Here is a 17388-nt window from a genome sequence, read left to right as displayed (position 1 = left end):
GGGGGGGTCCGGCCGCGCGCATGGGTGAGGGGGTCCGACAGTGGTGGAGCAGGGGAGCGAGGACCCTGACGGTGGTGGGGGTGCACGGTTCCCGGTGGCGCGCGGCGGTGGAGGAAGTGGTTTGGGTGCACGGCCGTGGCGGAGGACGACTGTCGGCGTTCTGGGAACGGGGGTACGCAGACTTGCCTGCCTGCGGCCTGCGGCGTGGCTCAAGGAGTGGCCCAGTACGGCCCATCTTCATCAACACATGCTCAAGACCCTCACGAGGGGCCAAGCCTCGCAGGGCGGACGACAGGAAGCTTCCTCAGGCACAGCTTCATCAGGCTGGCTCGCGAGGAGGCGGAGAGATCAAGGCAGGGTATCTCACGAGGTTCCCATGACGCAAGCCATAACGACCGAAGCCAGGCGGGCTCCAGGCGGGCGCCGGCCTGCACAGAGTCCTTGTTTCCTCTTTGGTGAAAAGGGGGCAAGCGCAAGCAAGAGTATCAAGCAAAGGCAACCATTTCGGTGCAATGAGACCAAGACCAGCAGAACGGCAGGATGGAGGTCATCGTGGAGCCCAAGCCGGCGTCACCGTCAGAGTCTTTGGTAGGCGAGGACCGACTTTAGCCAGGATAAGTGTACTAGATGTTCCCCTTCAAAATGGCCAATTGTTGGCGCCCTTCCCGCTCAATATTTGGGAAGAGGACCAAGGCCTCGCTCTATAAATAGGGCTACCCACCACAGAAGAGAGGGATCCGGATTCAATCCTTCCCAAGAGGCATCACCTCCACAAGAACTCCTCCCCTCGCGAGGCAGTTCTTCCTTTGTATTGTTCATCATCAGCCCCTGAGGCAATCCACCACGCCATAAACTAGAGTAGGGTATTACACCACAATGGTGGCCCGAACTAGTATAAACCTCGTGTCCCTTGTGTTGTTCTTCGTGTAGTTTAGATCCTCGCTAGGCGACGAGACATGAGTAGGTAGGAGGTGTGATCTCCGCGCGCACCCCAGAGTTCGAACCTTGAGGGTCTGCCGGAACCCGAAATCCGACATTTGGCGCGCCAGGTAGGGTGCGCCGGAATCTGCCTTCCGCCGCCCTGTGTTTCGTCGTCCGTCGCATCCATGTCAGACGCTCATCGAGCCCGCGCCGAGCGCCGGGCTGCTCTCGCCACTCGCGTCACCCAGACGGCCCCCGTCGATGGATACCCCCTCCGTTCCCCGTCGCCTGCCATCAATGCCGCCACCGGCCCGACGGGGAACGAGCAGCAGGCGTTGTCCCTGCATCCTTCGGTGCGGTGAGAAGGCCGCACCGCCACCCCGTCGCTGACTCCAGCCGGTTCCTCGTCCCATGCCCGTCGCGCTCCTGCGGACGTGCACGCCGTGCTGCTCCTGGCGCGGGAGCTCCCGCACTACCGTCCCGTCGACGACCTCTACGACGAGTGGCTCGCCCGCATCACCGAGCTCGTCAGCGCCGCTGGGGGCTCCCCTGCGCCATCCCTCTTGCTGCACCGCGCCCCGCCCTGCGCGGGCAACGAAGCTCTGGGGGCGCCTCAGCCGCCTCCCCCTCAAGAAGGCGCCTTGGCCCCAAGGCGCGTGGCCCCTGGATGGGACCCGCTCCGTCCGGCGCCAGCATAGCAAGAGAAGAGCTGTCAAGAGATCCCTCGTCCCCAAGAAGCTGCCCGTGTGCTCCACGCACCGGCCCGTCACGACCGCGCTCCTGCTCCAGCGCGCCAAGACCCCGTGCTGCTCCTGGCGGCAGCGCACGGGGACTTCCAAGATCAAGCTCTCCGTCACCAAAGGCCTCCCGTGGCCACTGCAGGCTGTCGTGCCTTCACCACCGAGCTACGCAGTGTGGCCTGGCCGGGCAAGTTCAAGCCAGATCTGCCCCCGCGCTATGATGGCATGGCTGACCCTACGGAGTTCCTCCAACTCTATGAGCTGGGCATTGAAGCCGCCAACGGGGACGAGAAGGTCATGGAGAACTGGTTTCCCATGGCGCTCAAGGATGGTGCCCGCACCTGGCTCCTGAACCTGGCTCCTGGCACGATTTCCTCCTGGGACGAGATGCGCACCCGATTCATCGCCAACTTCCAAGGCACCCGCGACCGGCCCCCGGCCATGAGCGACTTGCGCCGCATCAAGTAGCAGCCAGGAGAGACCCTGCAAAAGTTCATCCAGCATTTCAACAACGCTCGCCTTAAGATCCCTAGGGTGCCTAAGGAGGCCATCATCTCAGCCTTCTCCGACGGCGTGCGTGACGTCAAGATGAAAGAGGAGCTTGCGATCCATGAAGACCTGTGCACCTCCCTAGAGCTATTCAATTTGGCGACCAAGTGCGCCAGGGCTGAGGAAGGATGCCTTTCCCTCCTTGAGCTGCCGCCTGCTGACCCAGAAGATAAGAAGCCCAAGGTCAAGGACGTGAAGTGCAAGGGGGCTGCCGTGCTTGCGGCAGAACCGGACACCAAGCGAGGCAGGGATCAGCCTGAGTCATCCAAGGGCAGCCGGTACTGCGTGTACCACGACCTCCACACCTACAACACCAACGAATGCCAAGAGCTCAGGGCCGTGTGGGACGTGCGTGCCGGCCGACGCCCCAAGCGCAACGACCGGGGCTATGGCTGAGGAGGAGGAAGAGGTGGAGGACGATGGGAAGACCGTGGCCCTCGCCAAGGGTGTCGTGACCGACCTCGCGAGGACTGCTGGCAGGACCAGCCTCGCGAGGGAGGTTGGAGGGATCAGCCTCGCGAGGATCGCCCACAAGGCAACACGGGCCTCCCTCCTCTGCCACCATAGCCAAGTAGGAATGAAGACCGTCATCAGGACGAGGGGGCTGGAGGCTTCCAGGAGCTGCGCACAATCGCTTGCATCTTGGGCGGCGCTCAGGCCCCGGCCTCTCAGCGCATCTTCAAGCAGTTTGCTCGCGAAGTGAATGCAATCCTCCCCAAGCTTGAGGCCACACACCCTCTCAGGTGGTCAGCGTGCGCCATCACGTTCAGCTCAGCGGATCAGCTCAAGTGCGCGGCCACAGCCGGAGTCCTCCTGATGCTTTGTTCCCCAATCATCAGCAATGTGCAAGTCACCAGGACCCTCATCGATGGCAGAGCAGGGCTCAATGTCCTGTCCGTTGAGACATTCAACAATCTCCAAGTGCCATACAATCAGCTTCAACCAACCAAGCCTTTCTCAAGAGTCACTGATGGTTCCACTGTTCCGATAGGGCAGGTCCACCTTCCTGTTACCTTCGGGAAGCGCGACAACTACCGCACTGAGCTCATTGACTTCGACGTCGCCCACATCCGCCTGCCGTACAATGCCATCCTCGGGTACCTAGCTCTGGCCAAGTTCATGGTCGTGACTCATCACGGCTACAATGTCCTCAAGATGCCAGGAAGCGGTGGAGTCATCACGGTGCCTTGTGAAGAGAGGGATGTTGTGTGTTCTCTAGAGCGTGCTTTTCAAGCCGCGTCAATCGAAGACCCAGATCACAGGAGCGGAAGGCTTCCCGAAGCAGTCCCTAAGAAGAAGAAGACATCACCTACTCCGAACCCTCGGGAGGCAGGCCCCTCCGGATACGCACCCGTTTAGGGGGCGCCTCCTTCTGTCGCATAGGAAGGCGCGCCCGGCGCCCTCCTCGAGCAAGGCTCGGGGGCTCTCTCCTGGAGGGCCATCGACTTTGCTAAGATCACGAGGGAGGCGCTCGGGCACCACTTGGAGGCGTGTTTCAAAGCACGTTTCCCTCAGGAAGAAGGAAGGCAAGGAGGGCCAAACCCTCAGGAGTTCGTCAGCGAGATCATTCAGGAGCTGCAGGAGTCAAGAGTCATGAGTGGCAGCCGCCGCTTACCCGCCGTAGCTCCCCAACCGGGCAAGGATGGTGGGCTGCGCGTCTGCATCGACATACCAGGACTCAACCAAGATGCCTCTCAGGAGCACCTCTGGCCCTCACGCGTGGGACGCTGCGAAGGTCCACCCCACAGCTATGTTCGCATGCCTTAAGGCTTGCCGAATGCGGCTGCTATGCGTTAGCGCGTCATGAGGAGCATCCTGGAGGCTCAAGCGGCCAGGCATTCCACAGTCCTAGCAGAGATGGAGATGGTCCGTGAGGAGCCGCCAGCGCCTCCGGAACCTCCCGAGGCTCCCGTGCCTGGGGGCTCATAAAGATCGGCTTCCGCAGCGCACGCCGTCCGCTACTTCAGCATCCCTTCATCTTCAACATCATCAAGTGACATCCTTCGAGAGTCATTTTCAGCTGGGAGCGCCCCCAGGGCTGCATCATTCCCAGGCCGCGTGGGTCCGTCCCTGCGGCATGTATCCCTTTTGTTCATGTTTTAGCTTAATTTGTTGGGGGCGCCCCTCGGGCTGCATTATCCCCAAGCCACTCGGGCCTGACCCAACGGCATGTATCCCTCTCATGTTTATTCGGGTCATGCGTTTGACCCACCATGATCATTACTTGATGCCTGTGGCGGCACCCTTCTTCCCTCATGCCGGCCGCTTGCACGTTAAAGGGGGGGTACCTGAGCATCGCGACTCATGGACTCTTACTGGCTCTCCAGCCCTCACCTCCTGGCCTTGTCCATGGCATCGCGACTTGGCATACCAGCGACGGCTGAGCTTGCTCGAGGGCCGGGACCTGAGGACATAGAGCGTCGGCATCTAACCACATTTGCAGGAGCACATTACAAGTAAAGGCCCAGATCCAGGCGCAACCCACCATGAGGTAGGGCCCCGTGAGTCCCGCGCTGGCTCACGGGTGCCCAGATACACCTTGTCAGGCCCTACCGTGCCAGCCACGTGTCAGGGCGGGGCTGTACACATCCCGGGGGCTCCTCCCAGAGGGGAGCCCCCTCCCACGCACCAGTGGAAGCACCATGCTCCGCGCTGGCTGATGACACTGCCGAGGAGCGGCTATGCCTGTACACATACGGAAGCACTATGCTCCGCGCTGGTGATAAACAACTGAGGGTGGCCCCCAGCTGCATCAACCTCAGGGAGCCCAGAGCTCAATGTCCGGCCCCATCGTAACGCCTCCCCTCGGGAGTGCCGCGCGAGGGGGCTGGGCACGGGGGCTACGCCTGGGTCACGCCCAGACGCACACCACCCAGCCAGGCCCCTCGGGCCTGGTTCGTCGCACGTCTCTCCCCGAGCGGAGCCAAGGTATGAAGGCCGTTTGAATGTCAAGGGGGACTCCTGAGCATCGCGACTCAGGAGCCTAACTGGTCATGTAGCCCCTCACCCCTTAGTTCCAAAAGGCTAACGGCGGTTGAGGTATGCGCGGGGCCGGGCCCTGTCTATGTAGAACGGTAGATTTACTCATACATCTTCCCTCCCTACTTGCTATTCGCGCATCAAGGGGGACTCCTGAGCATCGCGACACAGGAGCCTAACCGGTCACGTAGGCCCTCACTCCTTGGTCCCGTCCTGGTTTCCGGTCGGGGCTAACGGCGGCTGAGGTATGCGCGGGGCCGGGCTCTGCCGACGTAGAACACAGGCAAGTAGGAAGGAAAAACGCAAATCTCAAGGAATTCAAAAGCAAATATTACAGTCCATAGATTGTTTTCACAACGCCAAACACAAGTTTAAACGCCTCCACGAGGCATGATGCATGTTGCAGGAGCTAAAAACAGGACAGGAGCCGCGAAGGTGTCACTTTCCGGCAGTGCCATCACTGGTGGCAGGGTTGCACTGGGCGGCTTCGCCTCGCGGAGCCTCAGGATCGGTAGCATCTCGCCTTGGCTTGGTGTTGAAGGCGCGGAACATCGCCAGCAGAGCCTCCGCTCGACCCTTCACAGCCTCAGCAGCAACAGCGGCAAGCTCGCCGCTCGCAGGCTCCAACAGGGTGTCAAGGTCAATGTTGGGGTCGCAAAGGTAGATGTGGGTTAAGACGCGCGTCAGCGCTGCAGAAGAAAGGACATGCGCCTCAGCCTCAGCCGTGGGGCCAAGGCCGATGGCGACATCTTCAAGGGTGCGGACCAGGAAGGGAAGCAACTTTGCGGGGCCGTCTTCGGTGCCGGCCAGCGGTTTTTTCAGGCCGCCATCATAAAGCGTCTTCAGCGAGGCGCGAGCCCTCTCCTCCAGCTTCGCGAAGGCCACGCGGTCTTCGGCCAGGACCCGCGCCCTGCTGTCCAGCTCGATCGTCTTCGCCTCCAACGCCTTCTCCAGCATATCTAAGCGGCCATGGTGTTCATCAAGCTTGGCATCCCGGTCCTTGGCGGCAATCTCACGAGTCTTCATCTCTTCCTCCTTCTCCTAGCGGTCACGGGCCTCCTTGGCGAGCTGGTCACGCAGGCCTTGCAGCTCGCTCTCCAGCGCCTTGCAGCGGCCCCGGACATCCGCAACCTCACCCAAGGCAGCACCGCGAGCGGCCTTGGCCTAAAGGATGGCCTGCTTCTCCTTGTTGCAAGCCGTCGCGGCCTGAACCAGCGCCGCTCAAACTGAAGCATCAGAGCGAACCCAGCCGGAGGCCAGCTCTAGGCGCCCGGCCACCAAGCGAAGGTCGGCGCCCTGAAGATCTTCTCGCAGCCGGTCCAGCTCAGCAGCAGCACGATCCAGGACAATAGAAGGAGTCGGAGAAATGGCAGTTGGCGGAGTAGGAGGAGAAGACGGCAGCGTGATCACAGCACCATGAGTTGGGACCTTTTGAGCCCCGATGATTGCGACAGTGGCGTCAGGCGAGGACACGTCGGGAGTCGCTTGGGCCACGGGGGCTGAGCTCGCCCCAACACGCCCTGCCTGGCCTCGCGAGGATGACCGGGCAGGAGAGGCCCGGGCTTTGCCGCCCCCTTCTCGCGTGGCAGTGCTGCCCCGGACGAAGCCTCAGGGGCCCCCTTCAGCCTTTTCGCCGCAGGCACCGGCCTAGCCAAGGAATATGGACGTCAAGCCTCAACAACAAAGCAAGAAGCAAAACGAGAATCAAGCACTTAATGGTCATCGCCCGCGGGCTCAAGCAACCTCCGGCCGAACTTGAAGCCCAAGAGTCGGCTACTGGGGTCAACCTTAGGAGACTCGGGAGCAGGAGGCACGTCTGCAGATCGCCTCGGAGCCGGAGCAGGCCCGTGGAGAACCAGCCCCGTCCTGTCCTTCTTCGGGATCAGGGGCGAGCACTCACCGCCTCGCTCGTCGCCATCCTCGTCGTCGTTCGGCATGAGGAGAAGAGCATTGGACCTATGCCGAGGGAGGGGCTCTCTCGACTCCCCATCGGTCGCCTCAGAATCGGGCTCCTCTTCCTGCCCCTCTTCTTCCTCCTCTCTGCCGGAGTTGCTGGAGGATACGTTCACCGTCGCCAGGGCTGCCAGGTCCTCAGGAACCTCCGCGGGCACAGGCCCATCCCCATTGAAAGCAGGCTTGGAGTTCACCACCTGCTCCCAATCATCCCGAAGGAACAGGGTACAGGAGCACCCTCCAATCTCGCCACGTCTCCCCCAACCAAGGATTGGAGGACCGCGGCCAGATCTCCGTCGGCCAAGACTATGGAGCTCGGGCGAAGGGCGGCATTGGCCCCCCGAGCCTCCACATCGGGAGCGAGTGTTCCCGAAGCGGAGCCACCCGGTGCTCCAGGAACTCCCTCAGGACCGATGCCCCGGTCAGCTTCGTCGTCGCCATGTTGCCCGGCCATGGGTCCGCGTCCATCCTCTCCGGCACTGGCTTCGCGCGGGGATCAACAAGCTCCGCTCGGGACCAAGCATCGACGGCCTCGGGCTACCTCGTGGGCAGGATCAGCCAGGGGTGGATGCGCCTAGCATCCACCATGACCCACTTGCTCCGGAATCCTTCGATCCTCTTCCCGGGCTTCGAGATAGCATTGGAGCTGGAGTACGCAATAAAGCTCACGCACGCAGTGATGGGGCCGCCAGAAACCCGGAGGTAAAGGTAATGGCGTAGCAAGGCCACTGATGGCCTTACCCCAACATGAGCCTCGCAGTAGTACGCGAAAATCGCCAGGAGAAGAACAGAGTTGGGATGGAGGTGCAGAGCTTGCAGGTTGTAATGGCGGAGAACAAAAAGGAAGAACTCGGAAAAGGGAGGCACCAGACCGGCGACGATGGCGCTCACGAAGAGCGGGTAGAAGGTGCTTCCTTTGTCCTCGGGAAGGGTGGAACCAACCTTGAGTGCGGCCGCCCCGTCGTTGCATTGCGCCGCCATCATCTGGCGCGTCCGGGCAAGGTTCTTCTCCGACACGTTCGGAGGATCCAGAGCGGGTGAGTACCAAGCTCCGGCCGGGGTCTGGCGAGGCGCCATGCCTTGCTAAGATGCAGGGTTGGAGTAGATCTGGGGATTTCGGAAGGAAGAAGGAGGAGAGCGAGAAAGGGGATCTGGGCAATGACTGGAGAAGGCAAAGAAGGTAAACCTGGCTGGGTACCGCTCTCTTGTCAATTCGTGCAGTTGCCGAGGCATGGTGGGAAGCAGGGATGCCCACGTCCAATCAACCACCACGCGGCGCCCAAGGCCGCAGGCTGTTGGGGCCCGCGGCGCTTCGCACTTGCCCCTTCGCTTCTCTTCTAAGCCAAGTCCAGGCACGCCTTGGGCCCGGGGGCTACTGTCGGCGTTCTGGGAAAGGGGGTACCCAGACTTGCCTGCCTGCGGCCTGCGGCGTGGCTCAAGGAGTGGCCCAGTACGGCCCATCTTCATCAACACATGCTCAAGACCCTCGCGAGGGGCCAAGCCTCACGGGGCGGACGACAGGAAGCTTCCTCAGGCACAGCTTCGTCAGGCTGGCTCGCGAGGAGGCGGAGAGATCAAGGCAGGGTACCTCACGAGGTGCCCATGACGCAAGCCATGACGACCGAAGTCAGGCGGGCACCAGGCGAGCGCCGGCCTGCGCAGAGTCCTTGTTTCCTCTTTGGTGCAAAGGGGGCAAGCGCAGGCAAGAGTATCAAGCAAAGGCGACCATTTCGGTGCAACAAGACCAAGACCAGAGAACGGCAGGATGGAGGTCATCGTGGAACCCAAGCCGACGTCACCGTCAGAGTCTTTGGCAGGCGAGGACCGACTTTAGCCAGGATAAGTGTACTAGATGTTCCCCTTCAAAATGGCCAATTGTTGGCGCCCTTCCCGCTCAATATTTGGGAAGAGGACCAAGGCCTCGCTCTATAAATAGGGCTACCCACCACAGAAGAGAAGGATCCGGATTCAATCCTTCCCAAGAGGCATCACCTCCACAAGAACTCCTCCCCTTGCGAGGCAGTTCTTCCTTTGTATTGTTCATCATCAGCCCCTGAGGCAATCCACCACGCCACAAACTAGAGTAGGGTATTACACCACAATGGTGGCCCGAACTAGTATAAACCTCGTGTTCCTTGTGTTGTTCTTCGTGTAGTTTAGATCCTTGCAAGGCGACGAGTTGTGAGTAGGTAGGAGGTGTGATCTCCACGCGCACCCTAGAGTTCGAACCTTGAGGGTCTGCCGGAACCCGAAATCTGACAACGACGGCGTGGGCGTCCGGTGGTGATTCGATCGAGGTGGCACGAGGCCGGCGAGGAGGGGTTGTGCGAGGCCGGCGGGGAGGGGCGGCGCAGTCTAGCGGGCGGAGGAGAGGTGGCGCAGTTGTTTCGTTGGCCGGGGTCGGGGGATGGTGGAGGCATCGTCACGGGGAGGAGAAGGTCATCGGTGTGGTAGTGGGCCGTTCGGGGCGTGCACAATAGGCCTGTTTTTTCTGTCCGGGATCTTAGAAATATCCTCGTTGCGTCTTTATAGGGCCGATATATATATATATAATATCTTAGACACAATTGATTCCTCTCACGTGTTTACTATTCAACCATTTGATTGTAAAGGACTCTGGTTTATCCTCAGAAAAGATATAGGTTTTGGCATATTGTCAAAGTCCCATGCTAGCATGTCGATCCCCATGAGCCTCGAGTGCAAGGAGCAAGTGGGAAGTGGTGGCGTGTCACTAGGACTATCCCCCTCCCCGCACAGCCTTCCAAGAGAAACATTTAAAAGGGTTTTGATCAGGTTTGCCGCTAGTTGTGTCACAATATTCAAATTTTCCACTAGAAGTTTCTACTACTCAAATGCCATCTTTCTGTTAAGCATGTGCTAAAAAATGACACTTGTCACTGTTACCGTTCAGTGAAAGGGCATTGACGGGGTGAATTGATCAAAATACCCTTAGACCCCACTTGTCGGTGTTTTCCTCTTCAACTCACTATAACATGTTGGTGCTAGTTTTCAGCACACAAGCCATGAAATTAGAAATAAAATCATCGTGTGTCATTATTTTTCTTCTAATTAAATTCTTTGTGTGCTGACAACTAGGAGCCACATGTTATAGGGGACCGCTGACAAGTGGGGTCCAAGGGTACTTTGGTCACTTCACCCCGGTCAATGGCATTTGACCAAACGGTAACGATGTTGTGTGGGTTTTTTTAGTACACGGTTAAGATTGACATTTTTTAGTAGTTGAAATGTCTAGTGACAAAATTGAGTAGCGTGACACAACTAGTGGAAAATTTGATAAAACAACATTTAAAAGGATAAGCTTCTCATGTTGCTGCTAAACTCCCTACTAAGTCCCCTCCAACTTCTTGGAGCTCTATTTCACTACCCATTGAGGATTATTTTCACCTTTCCCTCATGGTACTACTTCGCTATCGGTCACCTAGGAGTATTTTGTCTTGGAAGGTGGTCCTTGCTGATCCACACGGGATTCCACGCACCCCATGCTACTCGGGTCAAAGCATAAGCTAGTGATGCTTTCGGCTACTCACTTCTGGCATCTTTGATATCCCTACTTGTTTCTAGCTCATGCTCACACACACGCGCGCGCATACACACATTGTTTGAAAGGATAAGATCCTTCTCATCGTGCTAAACTCCCTACTAATCCTTCGGCCTCTCTGATCTTCCTAGTTGTTTCTAGGCTATGCTACCATTTGCTCCTCTACCACCCTGAATTTGGTTCATGCTCCACCACTGCAAATGGGATGCCCCAAGATAAATCCATGAGTGAGGCAAGGCACATCGAGCTAATAGAAATTAGGAGGCCGTAAAATTACAAAATACCCCATAAAAGGGAGAATAAGAAATCCTAAAAGGGAACTTGTGTACACACTCTCTCTGTCTCATGCATGAGGGGACAATGGAAATTTTTAAGAAGGTGGAGGGGTTGTTATAACCTTAATGGGATATGCTAGATGCCATAGGATTATCCCCTTTTGGAGTTATGATCACACCCTTAGGTTAGATGAAAAGCAAGTGTACGCTTGTAGAACACCCAATGTCATGCCATGTATATTCCCCAACTATCTCCCTATAAATAGAGGGTCTCCTGTCGATGGGAGGGGGGCAACATTGGGCACTTACTCAAAGCACCTACAAATCTACTGTTTCAGAATTACCCAACAACAGATGTGTCTCATTTAGCAAGTATGACAACTAGACAATGAGGAGCTTCCATTGTAATTACCATTGCAAATGAATAAGTATTTTGTAGCAGTTTTTAGTTTCAATAGCAATTTTAAGTTTCAATAACATATTTGTATATCCGTAGTTAAAGTTGGCCGCCTTCGGCCCATCGGTGCCTCAAATGGTTGAGTTATGGATTAAAAAACAAGTTCTTCAGAGATTGTATTATGCGAGGAGTTCTTGTATCGGAATTACCTATTCTTCGCTCATAGCAAATAATAAAGGAAAAGTATTGAAATTGACCGACTGATTTTAACACGGCGTAAGCCGTCTCCAACGCGCGCCACGCGTCCGTGTGCGGGCCCAGGCTCCCCTCACAGAGAGACGACGTCCACTCATTTCTTTCCATGAGTTCATACTCTACCTCTTGTACACGGGCACACAACATTTCTCGGCGTCCGCCATGGGGAGTTATGACCCCTCCGACCACCACACGCAACAGGGGTTATTGATGCAGCATGGAGAAGAACTGGGGGAGGGGGTGTTGGGATGTTGCATTAGGCTTTGTACAATTCAAGGTGCTTAGGGGGGTACTTAGAGAAATAAACCAGTTTTTCTCTAAGCACTGGTGCTTATTTGTAGAGGGTAGATGCTTAATTAAGCACCCCTCCTATATAAATAAGCACCGATGCTTCAAAAAAACTCGGTTTATTTTACTAAGCATCTCTCTAAGAACCTACCATTGTACAAGGCCTTAGGGGGCGTTCGCTGCCTGTGCGCCACCACTGCGGTACTACAAACTGGCGGATGCAGTAGCACCATTGCTGCAAGCGGGAGCTGTGTAAGCTCACTGCCGGTGCTACAACGCAACACGATGGAGGAGGCCGAAGGCGACGCCACTTGTTGTACTGCTACAACGCAGCACGCATGGGGAGGCAGGTGCCACTCGCCGGCGGTGCTGCAATTGAGAAGATGCGGCTGCCCGCGGCGCAACAAGTTGAGTACGGCAGAGCTGCATTCGAGCAAACACTATTGCAGTAGAGCGACAAGTCGAGGACGAGGGCGCTGCAATAGAGCGAGCGCTGCTGCCGGCGATGCTGCTCCATGGGTGCGACGACTCAAGGCGGCTACACTGCATTGAAGCGTCGACGGTGTTGTCGCCGGCACTTTGTTAGTAGCACTGCTCAGAGGGTGCAATGAGTCAAGGCAAACGAAGCTGTATTGTAGCATTGGCCGTGTTGTGACGGGCACTTTGCCAGCCGCGCTTCTCCGAGGGCGCAACATCAAGGCGGCGATGCTGCAATGAAGCGTAGACCATGTGGTGGTCTGCACTTCGCCACCGAGAAGGGCGCCTGAAAGTGCAACTATCCCTAGGTGGTTTTGGTAATTCCTAACAACATATAGTTCATTGAGCTAATACTATTCCAAGACAAATATTTTAGGAAAGCTCAATGAATGGCATGGCATGGATGAGAAAAGTGGATCCCTCAAAATGCTAAGGATAAAAGGATTGGCTCAAGCTTCAAGCTCAAGACTCTACATCTTATATTTTAGTGATCCAAGATCACATTGAGTCTATAGGAAAAGCCAATACTATCAAGGAGGGATGAGGTGTTGCTTAATGAGGTTCTTGCTTCATAGTGCTTAGTGGTATGCTCCAAAACCCTCAACTACTTTCCCACATCCACATATGACCTAAACCTAAAGTCCAACTCGGCCCCACCGATTCTTTCTATCCGGCGCCACCGAGTTCAGATGTCATAGCCACTACCACAAACCCTAGGCAAATCGGTCTCACCGATAGGGATCTCAGTCTCACTGAGATGGGATTGTAATATCTCTGTTTCCCTTCGTAACGTTTCGGTCTCACCGAGATGAGCGATCGGTCCCACCAAGATTGCAATGTAAACTCTGTGTTTCCCTTTCATAACATTTTGGTCTCACCGAAGAGACCGAACCGGTCCCACCGAGTTTACCTGACCAACTCTCAGGTTAGCTTATTACCAAAATCGGTCTCACCGAGATTACGTTATGCCCTAACCCTAACCATATCAGTCCTATCGAGTTGCATGCCGGTCCCACCGAAAACCCTAACGGTCACTAGGTTTACTAAATTGGTCTGACCAAGTTTGTTGATTCGGTCCCACCGAGATTGGTAAATTCTGTGTAACGGTTAGATTTTGTGTGGAGGCTTTATATACCCCTCCACCTCCTCTTCATTCGTGGAGAGAGCCATCAGAACAAACCTACACTTCCAACTTACCATTTCTGAGAGAGAACCACCTACTCATGTGTTGAGACCAAGATATTCCATTCCTACCATATGAATCTTGATCTCTAGCCTTCCCCAAGTTGCTTTCCACTCAAATCTTCTTTCCACCAAATCCAAATCCCGTGAGAGAGAGTTGAGTGTTGGGGAGACTATCATTTGAAGCACAAGAGCAAGGAGTTCATCATCAACACACCATTTGTTACTTCTTGGAGAGTGGTGTCTCCTAGATTGGCTAGGTGTCACTGGGGAGCCTCCGACAAGATTGTGGAGTTGAACCAAGGAGTTTGTAAGGGCAAGGAGACCGCCTACTTCATGAAGATCTACCTCTAGTGAGGCAAGTCCTTCGTGGGCGACGGCCATGGTGGGATAGACAAGGTTGCTTCTGTTGGAAATATGCCCTAGAGGTGATAATAAAATGATTATTATTATATTTCCTTGTTCATGATAATTGTCTATTATTCATGCTATAATTATGTTATCCGGAAATCATAATACATGTGTGAATAAATAGACCACAACATGTCCCTAGTAAGCCTCTAGTTGACTAGCTCGTTGATCAACAGCTAGTCATGGTTTCCTGACTATGGACATTCGATGTCGTTGATAACGGGATCACATCATGAGGAGAATGATGTAATGGACAAGACCCAATCCTAAGCATAGCACAAGATCGTGTAGTTCGTTTTCTAGATCTTTTCCATTGTCAAGTATCATTTCCTTAGACCATGAGATCGTATAACTCCCGGATGCCGTAGGAGTGCTTTGGGTGTACCAAACGTCACAACGTAATTGGGTGACTATAAAGGTATACTACAGGTATCCCCGAAAGTATCTGTTGGGTTGACACGGATCAAGACTGGGATTTGTCACTCCGTATGACAGAGAGGTTTCTCTGGGCCCACTCGGTAATGCATCATCATAATGAGCTCAAAGTGACTAAGTGGTTGGTCACGGGATCATGCATTGCGGTACGAGTAAAGTGACTTGCCAGTAACGACATTGAACGAGGTATTGGGATACCGACGATCGAATCTTGGGCAAGTAACGTACCGATTGACAAAGGGAATTGTATACGGGATTACTTGAATCCTCGACATCGTGGTTCATCCGATGAGATCCTCGAGGAGCATGTGGGAGCCAACATGGGTACCCAGATCCCGCTGTTGGTTATTGACCGGAGAGTCGTCTCGGTTATGTCTACATGTCTCCCGAACCCGTAGGGTCTACACACTTAAGGTTCGGTGACGCTAGGGTTGTAGAGATATTAGTATGTGGTAACCCGAAAGTTGTTCGGAGTCCCGGATGAGATCCCGGACGTCACGAGGAGTTCCGGAATGGTTCGGAGGTAAATAATTGTATATAGGAAGTCCAGTTTCGGCCATCGGGAAAGTTTCGGGGGTCACCGGTATTGTATCGGGACCACCGGAAGGGTCCCGGGGGTCCACCGGGTGGGGCCACCTATCCCGGAGGGCCCCATGGGCTGAAGTGGGGAAGGGAACCAACCCCTGGTGGGCTGGTGCGCCCCCTTGGGCCTCCCCCTGCGCCTAGGGTTGGAAACCCTAGGGGTGGGGGGCGCCCCACTTGGCTTGGGGGGCAAGCCACCCCCTTGGCCGGCGCCCCCCCAGGGCCCCTATATAAAGAGGGGGAGGGAGGGCTGTGCACCCCTTCTCCTGGTGCCTCCCTCTCCCTCTGCACCACCTCTCCCTCTCGCTGAGCTTGGCGAAGCCCTGTTGAGATCACCGCTACTTCCACCACCACGCCGTTGTGCTGCTGGATCTCCATCAACCTCTCCCTCCCCCTTGCTGGATCAAGAAGGAGGAGACGTCTTCCCAACCATACGTGTGTTGAATGCGGAGGTGCTGTCCGTTCGGCGCTAGGATCTCCGGTGATTTGGATCACGACGAGTACGACTCCCTCAACCCCGTTCTCTTGAACGCTTCCGCTCGCGATCTACAAGAGTATGTAAATGCACTCATCTCTCTCGTTGCTATATGACTCCATAGATTGATCTTGGTGAAGCATAGAAATTTTTTATTTTCTGCAACGTTCCCCAACAGTGGCATCATGAGCTAGGTCTATGCGTAGTTTCTTTGCACGAGTAGAACACAAATTTGTTGTGGGCGTAGATGTTGTCAATTTTCTTGCCACTACTAGTCTTATCTTGATTCGGCGGCATCGTGGTATGAAGCGGCCCGGACCGACCTTACACGTACGCTTACGTGAGACAGGTTCCACCGACTGACATGCACTAGTTGCATAAGGTGGCTAGCGGGTGTCTGTCTCTCCCACTTTAGTCGGATCGGATTCAATGCAAAGGGTACCTATGAAGGGTAAATAGAAATTGGCATATCATGTTGTGGCTTTTACGTAGGTAAGAAACATACTTGCTAGAACCCTATTGCAGCCACGTAAAAACATGCAACAACAATTAGAGGACGTCTAACTTGTTTTTGCAGTATATGCCTTGTGATGTGATATGGCCAAAAGATTGTGATGAATGATATATATGCGATGTATGAGATCATGTTCTTGTAATAGGAATCACGACTTGCATGTCGATGAGTATGACAACCGGCAGGAGCCATAGGAGTTGTCTTAATTATTGTATGACCTGCGTGCCAATGAATAAATGCCATGTAATTACTTTACTTTATAGCTAAACCGTTAGCCATAGTAGTAGAAGTAATAGTTGGCGAACAACTTCATGGAGACACGATGATGGAGATCATGGTGATGGAGATCATGGTATCATGCCGGTGACGAAGATGATCATGGCGCCCCGAAGATGGAGATCAAAGGAGCAATATGATATTGGCCATATCATGTCACTATTTGATTGCATGTGATGTTTATCATGTTTTGCTTCTTATTTGCTTGGTACGACGGTAGTAAATAAGTTGATCCCTTATAATAATTTCAAGAAAGTGTTCCCCCTAACTGTGCGCCGTTGCGAAAGTTCGTTGTTTCGAAGCACCACGTGATGATCGGGTGTGATATATTCTAACGTTCACATACAACGGGTGTAAGACAGATTTACACATGCAAAACACTTAGGTTGACTTGACGAGCCTAGCATGTACAGACATGGCCTCGGAACACAAGAGACCGAAAGGTCGAACATGAGTCGTATGGAAGATACGATCAACATGAAGATGTTCACCGATGATGACTAGTCCGTCTCACGTGATGATCGGACACGGCCTAGTTGACTCGGATCATGTATCACTTAGATGACTAGAGGGATGTCTAATCTGAGTGGGAGTTCATTAAATAATTTGATTAGATGAACTTAATTATCATGAACTTAGTCTAAAAACCTTTGCAAAAATGTCTTGTAGATCAAATGGCCAACGTTCATGTCAACCTCAACTTCAACGAGTTCCTAGAGAAAACCAAGCTGAAAGATGATGGCAGCAACTATTCGGACTGGGTCCGGAACCTGAGGATCATCCTCATAGCTTCCAAGAAAGCATATGTCCTAGAAGGACCGCTAGGTGAAGCACCCATACCAGAGAACCAAGACGTTATGAACGCTTGGCAGTCAGGTGCTGATGATTACTCCCTCGTTCAGTGCGGCATGCTTTACAACTTAGAACCGGGGCTCCAAAAGCGTTTTGAGCAACACGGAGCATATGAGATGTTCGAAGAGCTGAAAATGGTTTTCCAAGCTCATGTCCGGGTCGAGAGATATGAAGTCTCCGACAAGTTCTACAGTTGTAAGATGGAGGAAAATAGTTCTGTCAGTGAGCACATACTCAAAATGTCTGGGTTGCACAACCGCTTGTCCCA

Source organism: Triticum dicoccoides, chromosome 2B (genome assembly GCF_002162155.2).
Source record: "Triticum dicoccoides isolate Atlit2015 ecotype Zavitan chromosome 2B, WEW_v2.0, whole genome shotgun sequence".
Taxonomy (NCBI): domain Eukaryota; kingdom Viridiplantae; phylum Streptophyta; class Magnoliopsida; order Poales; family Poaceae; genus Triticum; species Triticum dicoccoides.
The sequence above is the reverse complement of the archived record's forward strand: the minus strand, read 5'-3'. Positions refer to the sequence as shown.